The sequence below is a fragment of the Rhinoderma darwinii genome, chromosome 13, assembly GCF_050947455.1.
Source record: "Rhinoderma darwinii isolate aRhiDar2 chromosome 13, aRhiDar2.hap1, whole genome shotgun sequence".
NCBI lineage: Eukaryota > Metazoa > Chordata > Amphibia > Anura > Rhinodermatidae > Rhinoderma > Rhinoderma darwinii.
The window spans coordinates 70,010,869-70,016,400 of NC_134699.1; positions in this window are offsets into that span (position 1 = coordinate 70,010,869).

The window sequence follows — 5,532 nt, forward strand, 5'->3', positions numbered from 1 at the left end:
CATATGAGGAGCGTTCTCTGTATTATATCGTGTTATATCACATATGAGGCACATTCTCTGTATTATATCGTGATATATCACATATGAGGAGCATTCTCTGTATTATATCGTGATATATCACATATGAGGAGCATTCTCTGTATTATATCGTGTTATATCACATATGAGGAGCATTCTCTGTATTATATCGTGTTATATCACATATGAGGAGCGTTCTCTGTATTATATCGTGATATATCACATATGAGGAGCATTCTCTGTATTATATCGTGTTATATCACATATGAGGAGCATTCTCTATATTATATCGTGATATATCACATATGAGGAGCATTCTCTGTATTATATCGTGTTATATCACATATGAGGAGCATTCTCTGTATTATATCGTGTTATATCACATATGAGACGCATTCTCTGTATTATATCGTGATATATCACATATGAGGAGCATTCTCTGTATTATATCGTGATATATCACATATGAGGAGCGTTCTCTGTATTATATCGTGTTATATCACATATGAGGAGCATTCTCTGTATTATATCGTGTTATATCACATATGAGGAGCATTCTCTGTATTATATCGCGTTATATCACATATGAGGAGCATTCTCTGTATTATATCGTGTTATATCACATATGAGGTGCATTCTCTGTATTATATCGTGTTATATCACATATGAGGAGCATTCTCTGTATTATATCGTGATATATCACATATGAGGAGCATTCTCTGTATTATATCGTGTTATATCACATATGAGGAGCATTCTCTGTATTATATCGTGTTTTATCACATATGAGGAGCGTTCTCTGTATTATATCGTGTTATATCACATATGAGGAGCATTCTCTATATTATATCGTGTTATATCACATATGAGGAGCATTCTCTGTATTATATCGTGTTATATCACATATGAGGAGCATTCTCTGTATTATATCGTGATATATCACATATGAGGAGCATTCTCTGTATTATATCGTGTTATATCACATATGAGGAGCATTCTCTGTATTATATCGTGTTATATCACATATGAGGAGCATTCTCTGTATTATATCGTGTTATATCACATATGAGGAGCATTCTCTGTATTATATCGTGTTATATCACATATGAGGAGCATTCTCTGTATTATATCGTGTTATATCACATATGAGGCACATTCTCTGTATTATATCGTGATATATCACATATGAGGAGCATTCTCTGTATTATATCGTGTTATATCACATATGAGGAGCATTCTCTGTATTATATCGTGTTATATCACATATGAGGAGCGTTCTCTGTATTATATCGTGTTATATCACATATGAGGAGCATTCTCTGTATTATATCGTGTTATATCACATATGAGGAGTATTCTCTGTATTATATCGTGTTATATCACATATGAGGAGCATTCTCTGTATTATATCGTGTTATATCACATATGAGGAGCATTCTCTGTATTATATCGTGTTATATCACATGAGGAGCATTCTCTGTATTATATCGTGATATATCACATATGAGGAGCGTTCTCTGTATTATATCGTGTTATATCACATATGAGGAGCATTCTCTGTATTATATCGTGTTATATCACATATGAGGAGCGTTCTCTATATTATATCGTGTTATATCACATATGTGGAGTGTTCTCTGTATTATATCGTGTTATATCACATATGAGGAGCATTCTCTGTATTATATCGTGATATATCACATATGAGGAGCATTCTCTGTATTATATCGTGTTATATCACATATGAGGAGCATTCTCTGTATTATATCGTGTTATATCACATATGAGGAGCATTCTCTGTATTATATCGTGATATATCACATATGAGGAGCATTCTCTGTATTATATCGTGTTATATCACATATGAGGAGCATTCTCTGTATTATATCGTGATATATCACATATGAGGAGCATTCTCTGTATTATATCGTGTTATATCACATATGAGGAGCGTTCTCTGTATTATATCGTGATATATCACATATGAGGAGCATTCTCTGTATTATATTGTGTTATATCACATATGAGGAGCATTCTCTGTATTATATCGCGTTATATCACATATGAGGAGCATTCTCTGTATTATATCGCGTTATATCACATATTAGGCGCATTCTCTGTATTATATCGTGATATATCACATATGAGGAGCATTCTCTGTATTATATCGTGATATATCACATATGAGGAGCATTCTCTGTATTATATCGTGATATATCACATATGAGGAGCATTCTCTGTATTATATCGTGATATATCACATATGAGGAGCATTCTCTGTATTATATCGTGTTATATCACATATGAGGAGCATTCTCTGTATTATATCGTGTTATATCACATATGAGGAGCATTCTCTGTATTATATCGTGTTATATCACATATGAGGAGCGTTCTCTGTATTATATCGTGTTATATCACATATGAGGAGCGTTCTCTGTATTATATCGTGTTATATCACATATGAGGAGCATTCTCTGTATTATATCGTGATATATCACATATGAGGAGCATTCTCTGTATTATATCGTGTTATATCACATATGAGGAGCATTCTCTGTATTATATCGTGTTATATCACATATGAGGAGCGTTCTCTGTATTATATCGTGTTATATCACATATGAGGAGCGTTCTCTGTATTATATCGTGTTATATCACATATGAGGAGCATTCTCTATATTATATCGTGTTATATCACATATGAGGAGCATTCTCTGTATTATATCGTGTTATATCACATATGAGGAGCATTCTCTATATTATATCGTGATATATCACATATGAGGAGCATTCTCTGTATTATATCGTGTTATATCACATATGAGGAGCATTCTCTGTATTATATCGTGTTATATCACATATGAGGAGCATTCTCTGTATTATATCGTGATATATCACATATGAGGAGCATTCTCTGTATTATATCGTGTTATATCACATATGAGGAGCATTCTCTGTATTATATCGTGTTATATCACATATGAGGAGCATTCTCTGTATTATATCGTGTTATATCACATATGAGGAGCGTTCTCTGTATTATATCGTGTTATATCACATATGAGGAGCGTTCTCTGTATTATATCGTGTTATATCACATATGAGGAGCATTCTCTGTATTATATCGTGATATATCACATATGAGGAGCATTCTCTGTATTATATCGTGATATATCACATATGAGGCACATTCTCTGTATTATATCGTGATATATCACATATGAGGAGCATTCTCTGTATTATATCGTGTTATATCACATATGAGGAGCATTCTCTATATTATATCGTGTTATATCCCATATGAGGAGCGTTCTCTGTATTATATCGTGATATATCACATATGAGACGCATTCTCTGTATTATATCGTGTTATATCACATATGAGGAGCATTCTCTGTATTATATCGTGTTATATCACATATGAGGCACATTCTCTGTATTATATCGTGATATATCACATATGAGACGCATTCTCTGTATTATATCGTGTTATATCACATATGAGGAGCATTCTCTGTATTATATCGTGTTATATCACATATGAGGCACATTCTCTGTATTATATCGTGATATATCACATATGAGACGCATTCTCTGTATTATATCGTGTTATATCACATATGAGGAGCATTCTCTGTATTATATCGTGATATATCACATATGAGATGCATTCTCTGTATTATATCGTGATATATCACATATGAGACGCATTCTCTGTATTATATGGTGTTATATCACATATGAGGAGCATTCTCTGTATTATATCGTGATATATCACATATGAGGAGCATTCTCTGTATTATATCGTGTTATATCACATGAGGAGCATTCTCTGTATTATATCGTGATATATCACATATGAGGAGCATTCTCTGTATTATATCGTGTTATATCACATATGAGGAGCATTCTCTGTATTATATCGTGTTATATCACATATGAGGAGCATTCTCTGTATTATATCGTGATATATCACATATGAGACGCATTCTCTGTATTATATCGTGTTATATCACATATGAGGAGCATTCTCTGTATTATATCGTGTTATATCACATATGAGGAGCATTCTCTGTATTATATCGTGTTATATCACATATGAGGAGCATTCTCTGTATTATATCGTGATATATCACATATGAGGAGCATTCTCTGTATTATATCGTGTTATATCACATATGAGGAGCATTCTCTGTATTATATCGTGATATATCACATATGAGGAGCATTCTCTGTATTATATCGTGTTATATCACATATGAGGAGCATTCTCTGTATTATATCGTGATATATCACATATGAGGAGCATTCTCTGTATTATATCGTGTTATATCACATATGAGGAGCATTCTCTGTATTATATCGTGTTATATCACATATGAGGAGCATTCTCTGTATTATATCGTGATATATCACATATGAGGAGCATTCTCTGTATTATATCGTGATATATCACATATGAGGAGCATTCTCTGTATTATATCGTGTTATATCACATATGAGGAGCATTCTCTGTATTATATCGTGATATATCACATATGAGGAGCATTCTCTGTATTATATCGTGTTATATCACATATGAGGAGCATTCTCTGTATTATATCGTGTTATATCACATATGAGCATTCTCTGTATTATATCGTGTTATATCACATATGAGGAGCGTTCTCTGTATTATATCGTGATATATCACATATGAGGAGCATTCTCTGTATTATATCGTGTTATATCACATATGAGGAGCATTCTCTGTATTATATCGTGATATATCACATATGAGGAGCATTCTCTGTATTATATCGTGTTATATCACATATGAGGAGCATTCTCTGTATTATATCGTGTTATATCACATATGAGGAGCATTCTCTGTATTATATCGTGTTATATCACATATGAGGAGCATTCTCTGTATTATATCGTGATATATCACATATGAGGAGCATTCTCTGTATTATATCGTGTTATATCACATATGAGGAGCATTCTCTGTATTATATCGTGATATATCACATATGAGGAGCATTCTCTGTATTATATCGTGATATATCACATATGAGGAGCATTCTCTGTATTATATCGTGATATATCACATATGAGGAGCATTCTCTGTATTATATCCTGATATATCACATATGAGGAGCATTCTCTGTATTATATCGTGTTATATCACATATGAGGAGCATTCTCTGTATTATATCGTGTTATATCACATATGAGGCACAGCTTCAGTATTATATCTGTTTTCTCACGAGGCATAGGTTCAGTATTATATCGTGTTTTATCACATGAGGCACAGGTTCAGTATTATATCGCGATATATCACACTGCGACCATTGCAGAGAGGTGACAAGTCGAGACTAAACAACATGGAGCCTCGTCTTGAATCTGTAGCTTTCGCTTGGAATTCTTTGCCTCTGATTGGCTGAAGTGACCCGGAAGGGCGGGGCCTCGGCCCTAGTCGCTGTCGTCAGACGTAAGGAACGTATGTGAGGCTGGCAGACGAGTGGT